The 15,823-nt window shown below is 42.4% G+C and overlaps 1 long non-coding RNA gene across 4 annotated transcripts in view; it reads left to right on the top strand.

Annotated features, from left to right (window-relative positions):
• The first annotated feature begins 391 nt into the window (after window positions 1–391).
• The window catches only part of LOC102484560 (uncharacterized), a 66,911-nt gene continuing 51,479 nt past the window's right edge, over window positions 392–15,823 (top strand). For all 4 annotated transcript variants that reach the window (XR_001371312.2, XR_003551464.1, XR_003551462.1 and 1 more), the window contains exon 1: window positions 392–1,091. This is a non-coding gene — a long non-coding RNA (uncharacterized LOC102484560). The remainder of the gene's footprint in view (window positions 1,092–15,823) is intronic.

Below are 15,823 nucleotides of genomic sequence, written 5' to 3'. Positions count from 1 at the left end.
CCCGCCCCGCCCACTCCTGCTCCCGGGGCAGGCTGGGAGCTGTAGTCTAACCGTCGCGCTGCTCCGCCTCGTACTGCGGGCTGGGAGCTCCCCCACACGCCCGTCCAGGGTTTACCCGGAGGGTTGAAAGAGGAAGCCCCGGAGACCGCTGGGCGAAACCGCGGTTCTCCGCACTGACTGGGGGAGGAGGCCAGGAGTGCTTGGTGGGAAATATGAAAAGGATCATTTAGGAAAAGCCCCGAATGCTGAGAGCCTTCCCTAAAACGCAGACGTCCCAGGAAACGCTGTACAGTCTCGGCCTCTAGTTTAGAGCTGGCATTTGGGAAACTTTAAAAGTTAAAAATAAAAGCTAAGGCTCAAGTTGCCAGGAGAATGGGCAAGCCTGCCCCCAGCAGCTCCTTTAGCACCACCCTCTAAGGCGGGGCCTCTGGCTGTTGGAAAACTTGCAGATTCTTGTGTAAAAGTAAAGAAGAAATAAGTAAAGGGAGTCGGAAGACACTTAAGAGGAGACGTCCGCTGCGCCACTCTCTCCTCCCTGCCTAGAGCTGGGAGTGTGGCCCACATATGGAACGGGTCTCCCCGACTAAGGTTGTGAAAGGCCTTTACTGCTGGGCGCAGGCGCCTCTTTTCCCCTCTGGGTTTTAGATTTGTTTCAACAAACCTTTCCTGGGCATTTTCTTATGTTAGAGGGTAATACCCGCTGGACCAAAAGTTTTCAGTGCTGAAGGACATACAGGAGAGCGACACTGCGTCTAAAAAGGAGATCTAGGAAGTTTTCCTGAAATCGCTGGAGGTTAAATGAGGCCTTGAACCGTGGGAAGGCTGGAGAGGAACTGACAGAGTCCAGAGATCAAAGTCCGAGGTAGAGGGAAAGGTCAGTAAGGAAGCACAGGACAAACTAAGAAAAAGAACTCATCATCTTGGCAGACACCCAGGATGTGTAGGCGGAGGCGCCTGAATAACCCAAAAGGCGCTTCAAGAACGTGCTATAAAGTTTGAACTTGGGTCTGTGATCCAAGAGGAACCGTCCCCAGAAAGTGCAAGCGCAAGAGACCAAAGGTCGGTTCCCAGACTGTCCTAACTGCCAAGAGGTAAAACCTGCTGTTTTCAACTCTTCCCCTTTTATGGTTCCTTCTGTTTGTTCACGTTTGAGGCTATATCTAATGATTTGTGAGATTTATGTTAAATGTATATTAATCAAATATTAGGATATTTTCCTTCATTGACAAAATAGATATACGGTTTTTCTTTTTGCTATTTCAAATAGAATCTATTTTCTGGCTAATTTATTTATTGATTTAGCTTTCTGCCATAGGATGTGTGCTTTCTCGGGAGAGACAGAGAGCTGGAAAGTGAGGAATCATGGGGCCAGGCTGGGGAAGAAGGGACATGGCCATGCTGCGACCCTTTCGCTTTCATCCTCCTGTAGATATTCTAGTCTCACACAATGGTTTGCTTTTAAAGAAGAGAGCAACTCCTGTAATTCCATTTGCTGATGATTATTTGCTGAACAGCTACTATGTGACAGGCACTAGTCTAAATACTGGTATTGAGTGTTACAAGAGATTATTGTTATTCATTGCAGGTATAAGTCTAAAATCCTTATCAATAAAGTACATCCTTATTAATAGATAAAATAAGGACTAAGCTAATATGGACATTTGAGGATGCAAGTGCTTGCTAGTAAATAATATGTACTATCTTTCCATATTCAGTTTTATTAAACAAGTGGAAAAAATGTACTTTGCTTATAGATTCAAACATCAATTCGAAAATTAGAGACTTGAACATTATTTGGCAGTATTCATTTGCACTGGACCATTGTCTTGTTGCTGCAGTTTAAAATGAGAGATGTTAAAATCCCCTATATAGTGGGCAGGCTCTGTGTAGTGGTTAAGGCAGCTGGGTCCCGCATGGCCAACTGTGAAATTCAAGTCCTAGATCCCATGGCTTGAGAAATACACCTGTGTGTGGATGTCCAAAATCCCAAAAGGAAGGAGAGATGGATGACAGACGATTGCAGCATGACTATGCCCCATGGGGGCGGGGCCTTTCTCCTCTCTTCTCTCACTCTCTGGCAAGCACACCTACACTTTAGGGGAAAAAAAAGATCCCCCAATATACAGGAGTATTGTTGGTCGTATTTTCATTTTTTATTATAATTCCATTATCTCTTTGTCCTCCTAATTTATTTCAGCACAACACCTATACTCATGGGTCCAGACTAATTTGTTTGACTATAAAAATGCAATTTCATACAAGTCAAAATGTGCTCGGCAAAACATGAAATGTATTCAAGGTGATTTTGTTCTGTATCCAAATTCAACCTGAATTTAGAGCTTTTCTCACATGCATCCTTTAGTGTCATTCCTCTGTGAGTTTTTTTAAGGCAAGAAAAATTATTTTTGTTCATTTCAGTGCCTCTTCACAGTTTCCAAAGAAAACCCAGGTGTTGTAGAAAGCTGTTGTCCATGACTATGAAAAGCAGACCTTCGGCCAGAATTTTTATTCGACCGACACCATAAACAGAACTGCAAAAACTAACTTCCTCCTGCCGAAATTGTCAGGAGCCATGACACCTAATGCCAGCTTTCCGGGTGTATCAGCTGACTGCAGCAGAGCCCCAGTCTCCAGCAGGCAGGAATTCAGAGAAAATAGTCTTCAGTCCTTATTATCAACTTGACTGGAGATAATGCTTGCTGCCCAGGGAAGGAAAGAAAGGAAAATCTGCCTTTAACCTTTGATTCTGTCGTCCCTTTTCTATAAAAGCCACTAGGGAGCCCTTCTCCTCTATTACTGTTTCCCACCCTCGACCTCGACCTCTCTGCATTCTCACCATGGCAAATAGACAGAACAACCACTAGGACACTGCACCCAGGAGAGCAAAGTGCATCTGGGATCAATGAGTTGATGAGTAACCCAGTGCACCAGCAGGAGGGCAATGATGAGGACACCCTTCTTTCATCTAGTACTAAAAGTGAAACATAGAAAGAATTGAAGCTGATATAGTAGGATCAAAATTACTCTATCATGAGCAAATTGAAATTCAACTGTCTCATGGGACCAGCAGGTGGTATGCTGGATAGGGTGTTAGACTCTCACATGGTAACTACAGTTCAAGTCCCAGACCCAGTGGCCTGAAAATCATGCTGGGCGTGTGTGCATGCATGCTCAAAATCCTGAGAGGAGAATGAAAGAGAAGGGACTGTGGTATGGTCAGTCCCCCTGGGGGGATGATTTCTCACTTTCCCTCTCTGTCTTTCTCTGTCTCTCTCCAGCAAGTGCATGCACCTCGTGGTTAAAAACAAAAACAAAAAAGAAATTCAACTGTCTCTGTTGAGCTTTCAAACATACATGGTATGATTACTTTTTTGCCCATTTGAAGTTTCTTTTCGACTGTAAGGCTGGCCTTGATGTTATTTAAGACCAGTTCTACCTGTATCTTCCTAATGGTCAGCCCTATCCAACTCATTCTTCATACTGCAGCCACAGAAATCTTTGAAAGACAAAATAGATCAAGTAACTCCCTGCTTATGGCTTTTCAGTAGCTACCTGCTGCTCTTAAAATAAATCCTAAATCCTGCTTGACATTACCTACAAGGCTCTGAACTAGCAACTTTCTCTCTCACTCACCAGGCTCCACCCCGCTGGCCACCTTTTATTCCTTGACTTCCCAAAGTTTTTCTCCTGGCAGCTTTTTCATGGGCAACCAGTGCTGCGGGAATGCTTTCACCCGCCTTTCCTATTCATCCTTCAGATCTCAGCTTAAATGTCATTTCCTCAGATGACATCAGGGATCTCTGTTAATGTGCTCCAAATAGCCCATATTAATTACATCTGAGGGTACTGACAGATGAGGTTAGTAATTGTAGAAAACGGCAGAAATCCAACGGGATTTAGGATGATCTAATATTGTTTAGCTTTTCAAAAGAAGTAGGTGTATTCCAGTAATCATAGCATCAAAGGCAGGCAAGGAACTAGAACCTACCATTAAAAGGATGTTTGTTTGTTTGTTTGTTTTAATCTGCAAGAGGGCGTGTTCTCTTGTGGAGGGGGCAGTGAGACTAAAACCCCCCATGGGGCTTGGTCATGCTGCAATCCCTGTCCTCCATTTTGCTCTTGAACTTGGGGCACACAGGCACACACTCCTGGAGTGTTTCTCAAACCATAGGTCCGGGACTTCCCACAGTTGGCCATGTGGGGTCTAGCCACCTTAACCATCACACTACCAGCTGGCTTAGTTTTTTTATTTTGTTAAGTTTTTATGTAAACTTTAAACTTTCTAAAGTTTTTATTTCTTCCATGAGCAAGAGAAACATAGACAAAGAAAGTGCCCCCAACAGGGTCCCATGCCACTATCCACCCCCAGTCTTAGCTAGCCCTAGATCACAGGAACATACATGCCTGGCATACCCGGAGAGATGTCTAGGGGCAAACATGTTAACCTACCATGTTGGTTGGCATTATAGAACATCCCATTTTACCATTTCACCAACATCTGGCCCTTAGGATGTTTTGTTTGATAACAGTAGAAGGAAAGAGGCAATTACTAAAAACAACAGTGAGTTCACTGAGATGTAGTTTGGTCTTCAAGATTCTGTACAAATTCTGGGATCAGCACTCAGTGTAATGGCTTTGTTGCTCAACTCCCATGTAGTCAACCGCAGTTTGAGTCCCGGACCCGGTGGCTTAAGCTCACGCTGGGTGCGTGTGCATGCGTGCCCAAGATCCCGATAGGAGAATGGAGGAGAAGGGATTGCGGTGTGGCCATCCCTCCTGGGGGGTGATTTCTCTCTTTCTATCTCTCTGTCTTTCTGGCAAGCATACGTGCCTTGTAAGATAAAACCTCTTTAAAAAAAAAAAAAAGATTCTGTACAAATTCTTTCTCATTCAAAATTCTATATCCTATCAAAATATACTGAGAGAATAGACAGACGAAAGGTTAGAAAGGTTATGGCATAGGGCCAGACAGTGGCATGGTGGTTAAGTTGCTGGACCCCCAATACCTTACCACGGTTCAAGTGTAGGACCGACCAGTCGCTTGAAAATCACTCCAGGCAATGTGCGTGCATGCCTAAAATCCAGAGACGACAATATCGGATAGAGGAGGAGGCATGGCCATCCTCTCTGGAAAGTGATTTCTCACTTTCCCTCTTTCTGTCTCTTTCTGGCGAGCGTGCACGCCCTATAGCAAAAAAAAAAAACTAAAAAAAGAAAAACACTCTAGACACATGTGTGCATGTGCCCCAAATCCCAAGATGAGAATAGAGGAGAAGGGACTGTAGTGTGGCCATTGGCCAGGGGGGTGCTTTTTCACCTTCTCCCCCCACGGACCCTAGCAAAGAGGGAGACTTATAACATTTTTTTTTAAGAAAGGATATGGCATAAGAAGACTAAATCTTCATTTCCCATAATAAGAAGTTAGGTCAAAGATACATCAGTATAATTATGTTTTACGGAAATAAGGAAGTAAATAGAAGAAATAGCTAAAATAATAAAAAGTATTTGCTCTAGAAACACAAATCTGGAGAGAGAAAAAGGGATAAAGGACCTTTTTTCTTTAGAATTCTGTAAGTATTTAACTTTTAAACTATGTACATGCATTATTTTCATAAAAATTAGTTTGAAAAGACAAATAACACTTCAGCACACACATGGAAGTAAAAGAGCATTCTAACCAAGAGAAATGGAAAAGATGTGCAAATAAAAATATTCCAGGAAGGCCAGTGAGTGGCATGGTGGTTAAGGTGGCTGGATCCCCCATTGCCAACTGTTTGTATTGAGTCCCAGATCCAGTGGCTTGGGGGGAAAAAAAAAAAAACATTCTGAGAACATGTGTGTTTGTGCCCAAAATTCCAAGAGGAGAATGGAGGAGAAGGAACTGCAGTGTAGCCATCCACCCTGGAGGTTAACTTCTCATTTTCCCTCTCTCTCTGATGAGTGCATGTGCCCTACAACAAATTAAAATAAAAATCTAAGAAACAGTAAATTGTAAGTAGACCTGTCTAGAAGAGCAACGGGCCCATAATGAAGAGTAGTAAATGATATAGAATGTTAACCTCCATTCTCAGGATGATACTGGAATGTGGTAGCATCATCATTTCGTAAAATAATGATATTTCATTTATCCATTTTGACAAATATTTATTGAATATTAACTACAACCAAGTAGTGTGACAGTGATGTAGCAATGAACCTGAGAGATATGATCTCTGTTTTCATAGAGCTTACTGTCTGTCCTACATCAGAAAATCCTTACAGGAAGACATTGCTGGAGAAAATTAAGAGTTCTGTTTTAAGTATGTTGAAGAAATAATAGGATACTCAAATGAAATTGTCCAGTATGCATGGAAAAATGCAGTAATCGAGTCAGGTGTAACATGCTCTAAACCACAAAAACCTATTCCCAGTCAAAAGAAATTAGTTTTGAGAAAGGCTATTTCATTAAATGCTTCAGAAATCTTGCAAGAGCTATAAGAGTGTAGTTTCAATGGTAGTTGGGCTGGAAGCCAGATTGCAGGAGTTTATAGGTATGAACTATTCACTTGCAAAGTTTGATGATGAAAAAAGAGGAAAAAACGATGTATAGCAATCAGGAAGGCTGGGAGCAGCAGATGGCATAATGGTTATGTTGTTGGACTCCCACATGGCTGACCGTAGTTCGAGTCGTGGACCCAGCAGCTTCAAACTAATGTCAGGTCTGTGTGCATGTGTACCCAAAATCCCGAGAGGAGAATGGAGGAGAAGGGATTGATTGTGGCATGGCCATATCCCCTGAGGAGTGATTTCTCTCTCTCTCTCTCTCTGGGGAACACACACAACCCATAGCAAAAATAAAAATAAAAATGAATAAATAAATTTTAAAAATTTAAAAACCCCACAACTCTAAAAAAAAAATCAGAAGGGCCAACAGGATCAAGCAACTTTTCTTTTCCAAACTAAAGGAGATGTATACGTTTTTAAAAGTAGAGAGCAGAAGCCAGCAGGTGGCATGTTGGTTAAGACACTGGACTACAACATGGTTAACTGTAGTTTGAGTCCCAAACATGATGCCTTGAAAGTCATATGAGGTGTGTGTGTGTGCATGCCCAAAATCCCAAGAGAGAGGAGAATGGAGAAGGGATTGCTGCGTGACCATCTCCTCTAGAGGGTGATTTCTCACTTTCCCTCTCTCGGTCTCTCTCCGGTGAGCATACACACCATATGGCAAACCTTAAAAAGAAAAGCTAAAAACGTGCACTGTACCCCATAAATATGTACAGCTCCTAAGACAATAACAATTACAATTTAAAAAAGAAAGAAAGGAAAGAAGGAAGAAAGGAAAGAAGGAAGGAGGGAAGAAAGAAAGAAAGCTGAGAGAGGCGAGTGAGTCAAATGGTCATAGATGAAGAGGATGCATGGCAGTGAGTTGTATGTTTTGCTCAAAAGTGTTTTTGTGAGAATGAGCAATTTGGAAAGGGGATAAAGCATTATGAGCAAGCAAATAGAGTCTGAGGTTCAGATCTAAAAATTAACAAACCTTTTGCATACCCCACAGCCGCATTTCAGTTACTTTGTACTGTTTTAAAATAATAGCGGATTGCACCACCCTCCAGTTTTCTTGATCAATTAATTCAAGTTTTATCTCACCCAGGCCAATATTTAGGTACTAAAATGCAGGCAGGATGCCATCAAAATCCATTAAAAATGGCTTTCTTCCCAGCAGTGATAGAGATGCAAACTCCCCTTCACAATCAAATCCAACCTTGAATTAATTAATATCTCTGTTGGTGTCTGCTTTGTTTTTAAGTCATATAGTTCTTACTGGCTCTATTTTTAGCATCTGTAATTCCATTTGATACTTTTTTTTATTTGATTTTATTTTTATCATTCTTATTTAAAGAAAAAAAAAACAACATTGAAACCAGCAGTTAGTGTAATGGCTATGTCAAGCAGGACTCCCATATAGCCAACCGCAATTTGAGTCCCAGACCCAGTGGCATAAACTCACGCTGGGCACGTGTGCGTGCATGCCCAAGATCCCGAGTGGAGAATGGAGGAGAAGGGATTGCAGCGTGGCCATCCCCGCTGGGGTATGATTTCTCTCTTTCTGTCTCCCTGTCTCTCTCTGTCTTTCTGGCGAGCACATGTGCCCTATAGCAAAAACCTCTAGAAACAAAACAAAACAAAAACCATTGGATCACTATACATCATTTGGCATGTAAAGAAAATTTACCCAACATGTGGGGGACCAGCAGGTGGCGTGGTGGTTAAGGCTCTGGATACTCCCACATGGCCAACCAGGAAGTCCTAAATCTGGTGGCTTGATTTCTCACTTCCTCTCTCTCTCACTCTCAACCTCTGTCTCTCTCTGGTCAAATTAAAAGATAAATGAATGAATAAATAAAATAAAATAAATAATTATTAAAAAAAAGAAAATTTACCCAACATGAAATACATCTCAGACCAGTCCAATTTAGAATACTATACATGTACTATATATACTATACTATAAACAGGTAATAAATCATTTCTGTGTCCCACAAATGTCTTGCTTCTCTATTTCCCCCAATTTAATTCCCTATTCTCCTCCCTTCTCTCACCCTCCTTTCACACTGTCTCCAGCGTCCATAAGTATTTTCACTCCATTTGGCACTTTTCTGCAAATATTTAGTCTGCCCTATTTGAAAAGTTATTTGCTTTTTTTGGTTCCTTTTTTTCTTGCAAAGAATATAACTATATACAAATACACCAACATGCACCAAAAAAATGTACCAACACGGCCCAGCCAAGGTGGTTTAAGTGGTAATATGTCAACTACGCTGTAGATGAGGCCATATGGGAGGCCCAGGTTTTGTTCCTGGCACGACATAGACTGGGTACAGTGGTTCACACCGGTGGTCCTAGTTAACTAGGACACTGGGCAGAAGGATAGCAACATGGTGAGACCCTGTCAAAATACCTGTCTCTGTCTCGCTCTGTCTCTCTCATTTAAAAAAAGCATCAAAAACAAAATAAACACAAGAGCTTCTTGAGGGCAGGGACCATGGTTTGCCTTTGTTCTTATCTCCCAGGGGCACATGGCATGTCAGTAAAGCTCAGAAAACACTGACAGTGAATGAATGGTTATGTACTGTTTAGTAGAAAGCCCTAAACTGATATCCAGATCTCACTTCTAGCAATTAGCGGAAGTTTCCCCTTGCACAAATCAATGATATGCTACGGAACTTATTTCCCCCAAATAAAGGGGAATAAGAGGATTGGATGGTTTATTAAATTCTGACTCACATTTTATGTGCCCTTTTAAAACAGATATAGTTTCTGGTTTCCAAGTAATAAAAGTGACTGTTAGAAACTTGTTCTTTTTTTTTTTAAACTATTCATTTATTTAATTCTGTTTGCCATTATTATTTTTTAATTTGACCAGACAGAGACAGAGAAGAAGAGAGAAAGGGAAAATAAGAAAGCAAACCATCAGGTCTGGGACTCCAGCTGTGGTCGGCCATGTGGGATCCAGCGCCTTTAACCCCCATGCCACCTGCTGGCCCCAGAAACTTGTTCTAAATCTCTGGTGGACTCACTGGCTACTATCTGTGAATTAGTGTTTGTGCGCCTCAGGTCATATCTCTTAGGCATGATAGGCAACTAAAAGTTGCTACTGAAAGTTCTATCCCCTGGGAAGATCTCTCTTCTTCATTGTCTTTTTAGGAACAGGCTGTGGTAGGGTGTTCATGGTATAGTAGTCATCCATTTTCAGATGGTACCAGTATAAATAACTATGCAAAATTATATGTAAACCAGCTTCATGCATTTCTCTTTTTAAAATTTTATTTATTTTTATTATTACAATTATTTAATATGACCAGAGAAAGACATGGAGAGACAGAGAGAGAGGAAAAGTAAGAAAGCAAGCCTCCAGGTCCAGGACTTGAACTGTGGTCAGCCACATGGGAGTCCAGTGTCTCAACCACGATGCCACCTACTGGCCCCATGCACTCAGATAGCACTCAGTTTATGATAGGCAGCCTGTATCTTATCCTCACCTGGCCAGGCATTCAGTCTCTACTAGAACTCATTGGCAAACCAGGAGGTTCTTCTTAAAAAGAGAGTTCCAACAAAACAGGAAATCAGCATGAGCAAGGCAGCCACCTACTAGATCTTCTCTAAGGTTGGTCTCCCCTTCTGTCCTTCCTTCCTTCATTTGATTTATTTGCTAGTGAGTATATGTGCTTGACAGAGAGAGGGAGAAAAGAACTATCAATGAGTGTGGTCATCCCACAATCCTTTCTCCTCCATTTCTCCACCCTTTTGGGATTCGGGGTATGCACACCAAGATGCCCATCATGTTTCCCAAGCCACCAGGGATAGGATTCAAACTGTGCAGTTGCCCAGTGAGATCTGGCTCTCTTAACCACTCTAGGCCATGGGGCCAGCGACTTCTTTTAGTAATACCTTTTTCCAGGCCCAGCCTCAGGTAACCAGGGTTCTTCTACAACCCCCATTGTGAATGGAGTAATGAAATCTAATAAGCTTCTTCAAACTAAGAATTTCAGGACTAGTCAAAGTGGAGGGGCCAACTGGTGGCATGGTGGTTAAAACAACTAGATCTCACATGGCTGACTACGCTGTTAGAGTCCCAGACCTGGCAGCTTAAAAAAATGTGTGTGTGGGGAACCAGCAGCTAGCGTAATGGCTATGTCACTGGACTCCCACGTAGTTGTCCGTGGTTCACCTCCCGGACCCGGTGGCTTAAAACTCACGCTGGGCATGTGTGCGTGCGTGCCCAAGATCCCGAGAGGAGAATGAAGGAGAAGGGATTGCGGCGTGACCATCCCCCCTACGAGGTGATTTCTCGCTTTCTGTCTCTCTGTCTCTGTCTGTCTGGCGAGCGCACGTGCCCTATAGCGAAAATCTCTCCAAAAAAAAATGTGTGTGTGTGCGTGCATGTGTATGTGTGTGTACGTGTATGTATGCATGCATGTGTGTGTCCAAAAAATCCTGACAGGAGGATGGAAGAAAGGAGATTACAGCATGGCCATATGCCTGAGATGTGTTTTCTCTCCCCTAACCCCCAGCAAGTACACACTCCCTATAGCAATAAATAAAAGTGCTTAGATGTTTATAAAGAAATATAGGAAATAAGCAATGCTGAACCAAAGCAAAAAGTGTTTGGTCTATAATTTCAAGTTTTTTTTTTTTTTTTTAATTTGCTGCAGGACATATGTACCCACCTGAGAGAGACAGAGAAAGTGAGAAAGCACTCCTCTAGGGAGAACTTCCATACCACAGTCCCTTCTCCATTCTCCTCTTGGGATTTTGAGCATGCACACACATGTGCCCAGCACCCAACATGTTTTTGAAGCCACCAGTCTAGGACTTGAATCACATGGTCAGCCATGTGGGATCCAGCTGCCTTAGACAGTACTCTACTGTCTAATCTCTGATTTCAAGTTTTCTTTTTTTTAAGAGAGATTTTTGCTATAGGTTATGTGCATTTGCTGGAGAGGTGGAGAGACAGAAAGTGAGAAATCACCCACCAGAGGAGATAGCCACATCGCAATCCCTTCTCCTCCATTCTCCTCTCAGGATTTTGGGCACACATGCACACATACTTGGCATGAGTTTAAGCCAATGGGTGCAAAACTTCAACTTTAGTTGACTACCTGGAAGTCCAGTGACATAACCATTACGCCATCTGCTGGTCCTGATTTCAAGTTTTAGTAAGTAGACTTTTGGGGCCCACCAGGTGGTGTGGTGGTTAAGGACACTGGACTCCCACATGGTCGGCTACAGTTCAAGTTCCAGACCTGGCAGCTTGCTTTCTTATTTTCTTTCTTTCTCTCTTTCTTTTTCTCCCTCTCTCATTCTGTCCCTCTCCAGTAAAATTTAAATAAATAAATAAATAAAGTTAAATAAAATAATTCTTTAAAAAATAAATAAGTGGGGACCAGCAGTTAGCACAATGGCTATATTGCTGGAATCCCATGTAGTCGACCAAGGTTCAAGTCCTAAACCTGGCGGCTTAAACTCACTCCGAGTGCGTGTGCATGCGTGCCCAAGATCCCGAGAGGAGAATGGAGGAGAAGGGATTGTGGTGTGGCCATCTCCCCAGGGGGTGATTTCTCGCTTTCTGTCTCTCTGTCTCTCTCTGTCTTTCTGGCAAGCGCATGTGCCCTATAGCAAAAACCTCTCCAAAAAATGAATGAATGAATGAATGAATGAATAAATAAGTGAACTTTTGGGGCCAGCTGGTGGCATGGTGGTTAAGGTGCTGGACTCCCGTGTGGCTAACCATGTTTTGAATCCGAGACCCAGCAGCTTGAAACTCATGACAGACATGTGTGCATGTGTGCCCAAAACCCTGAGAGGAAAATGGAAGAGAAGGGATTGCAGTATGACTATCTCCCCTGGGGGGTGATTTCTCACTTTCTGTCTCTCTTACTATCTCTGTCTCTTTAGTGCGTACGCGTGCCCTATGGCAAAAATCTCTCAAATAATAATAGTAATAAGTGAACTTTTGCAGTATATCACTCATTTATTGCATCTCAAATCACACCTTGTAAGCGTCTTCCAACTATTCTGCCCAATACCTTGTTTTACAGTTGTGGGAAGGGATGTTTCCTCTCTGCTCCAAACAACCTATCTTTCAACATTCAGGCCCTCTTTACTCCACACTTTCTACACCATACTGGCACAACAGTGGTTTATGAGAATATTTTAAATCAATCTTGGGGTGAACAGAGAATACACATCATTAAAAGAAAGACTAAATCATGAAATACTTACAGTGTAGGTTTTATTAAAATTTGGAGTAAAAGCAGCTTCCTTTGCTATGTGTGTATACATGCATAGAGATTGTCCAGAATCACCCAGGCAACCAGATAGAATATGGACTTCAAAGGCACAATGGTCTTGTCATCCTTCACAAGAAATTAATTAGCTCATCTCCTGCAGAACACTACTAAGACTATGATTGGTACTGTTTCAACTCCTGCTCAGCTGTAAGTCATAATTAATAATTGGGCTATTTCTCTGCTAACTGTCATTCCTTGACTGCTGAGCAATCTCCAATCATTAATGACCTCCATACTTTATCATGGGGCAGACCTGTTTCCAATGACCCACTATCATCCACAGGAAGTTTTAGCTAGGTCTAATCACTGTGAGACTTTAGCAGACCCACCCCTCTCCCCAAACCAACCTTTTTATTCAAATGAAATTAGTTTAAAGGAATGGAAAAGTCACAAGAGGGTGGAAAAGTTTACGAACCAATTGTCTGTATGTTTATAAGGCAACAGTGAACGTTAGATTCCGTATCTCTTTCTGGGTGCCTACCTTCTCAGTCCTCTAACAGTAAGGTGTCCTCTAAAATAGAGGCCTCAGGCTAGCCAGTGGCATGGTGGTCAAGGCAGCTGGATTCTGCATGGACAGCTGCAGTTTGTGTCCAGGACAGGTGGCTATCATGCACAGGCCATGTGCGTGCATACCCAAATCCTGAGAGGAGAATTGAGGAGAGGGAATAGCAGTGTGGCCATCCCGCCTGGGGTAAGGAGTATGCTTTCTCACTTTCCCCTTGTGCTGGCTGGAGACAGACAGAAGTAGAGAGAGAGAAGGGAAAGTGAGAAATCACCCCTGCCTCCATTTTCCTTCTGGGATTTTGGGCATGCACATAAATGCACCCAATGTGATTTTCAAACTGCTTGGTCTGGGATTCAAGTAGCACAACCTGCCATGTGAGATACAGCCCCTTAACTACCATACCACAAGCTGGCCCATGGCCCTATAGGACATTTTTTAAAAAATAATAAAATAAAATAGAGGTCTCTTGATAATTGACCTGATGTATCCACTTTACAGTTCTTTCTGGATGCCGTACTTATATGTAATATGTACAGAATCCCTGATATTAGTGACTTTGTGTTTAATAGAGGGATTTGAGTGTGCTTAACTTTTTGACAATTTGTAGAGGGAAAAACATGCTGAACACATGTGTGTACATGCCCAAAATCCCAAAAGGAAATGGAGAAGTAATTTCGGTATGACCACACCCCATGGGAGGGGTGCTCTCTCATCTCTTTCTCCTTCTCCCACGAGTGCACACACCCTCTGGCAGATTTTTTGGAAATATTGGTTGTTACTGGGCCACCAGGTAGTAGAGTGGTTAAAGTGTCTGGATCCCATGTTGCCAGCTGGGCAGTTTGAATCTGAGACCCAGTGGCTTGAAAAGCACATCAGGCACACATACATGCCTGGTCAAAATCCCAAGAGGAGAATGGAGGAGAAGGGATTGGGGTATGACCATCCCCCCTGGGGATGATTCCTCATTTTCCTTCCCTCTCTTTCTCTTTCTCTCTCTGGCAAGCACACTCACCCTATGACAAAAATAAGTAACATATTTTTAAAATTGGTTATTACTATTCTTATTATTTAGTGGAAAAAGTCAATGTCTTGTTTGGTTTCAACTCTAGCTGCTTTTGGTATATATGGTCATTTCCCCAATTGGATTTTGTTCTTCTGATTGTAAACAATATTCATAATCTCAAATGTACAGAGACATTTGACATATTTTTCCATGAACTGTTAAATATCAATATAGCCCAAAGGATTTCTGCAAGAAAATAACTGACTCATATTCACTGCTAGTGGTGACCTAAGGACTATATATATCTAAAGGAATAAGCAAAAGTTAGGCAAACTGCTATGATTATAGGTTAGGAGATTATGTATATTTTAAGTCTTTGTGTGTACCTCATGTGTTCATAATGTCGTCACACAGTGACCTTTGTCTTTTTTAGAGGAAGACATGTACTAATATTTTCTTCTTCAATGGCAGGGATGACAAAAACAGGGGGATTTCAAAAAGTTCATTTAAAGGCCAGTACTATAGGCAGCAGTTAAGTACTGTGCAGAAGAAGCCAGATCCCACATGGCTGACCAGGGTTTGAGTCCTGGCGCCAGTGGCTTACACTTCAGGCACATGTTCATGCCCAGGACCCTTGGAGGGAAAAGTTTTGCAGCATAGCCATGTCCTATTAGGGGATGCTTATGTGCACGCACTCTCTTTTTCCCTCTCTCTCTTGCACATGCAGGCAAAAAAAAAAAAAAAAAACTTGTTGAAAAAAATTATTGAAAATCATCTAAATTGGCCTATATTTAGAACATGGTCTTCACTGTTTTTAATAAATTTCTTACTATAAATTTTAAACAAGAGTAACTGATTGGTTGTTTAGATAATGTTTATTAAACTTATAACCCCAGATAGTACATATAGGTGGTGTGTCCTTGCTGGAGAGAGAGTGAGAAAGCACTCCTGAGCAGCGATGACCACGCCACAATCCCTCCTCCTCCACTCAGGATTTTGGGCATGCACACAAACATGCCACGCATTTTTTTTGGAGAAATTTTCGCTATAGGGCGCGTGCACTCGCCAGACAGACAGAGAGAGACATAGAGACAGAAAGCAAGAAATCAACCCCCCAGAGGGGATGGCCACGCCACAATCCCTTCTCCTCCATTCTCCTCTCGGGATCTTGGGCACGCACACACACGCACCCAGGGTGAGTTTAAGCCACCGGGTCCGGGACACGAACTGCGGTCGACTACGTGGGAGTCCAGCGACATAGCCATTACGCTAACTGCTGGTTCCCAGTTTTTTCAGAATGCATATTTCCCTTGCATGTTTTGAAGATGCCTTGTGTATTGCACCTATGTTCTCATCACCAGTTCAATTTTGCTAGCAGATAGTGCTAGTCAATCATGACACTCTTTGTCACTTTATTTGGAAGTAATGCCATAATCTTTTTCTTTTGTCAAAGGGTATGTACACTCACCAGAGAGGGAAAGA

This window comes from Tupaia chinensis, unplaced genomic scaffold (genome assembly GCF_000334495.1).
Source record: "Tupaia chinensis unplaced genomic scaffold, TupChi_1.0 Scaffold000706_1, whole genome shotgun sequence".
Taxonomy (NCBI): domain Eukaryota; kingdom Metazoa; phylum Chordata; class Mammalia; order Scandentia; family Tupaiidae; genus Tupaia; species Tupaia belangeri.
This window is presented reverse-complemented; position numbering and strand designations above follow the sequence as displayed.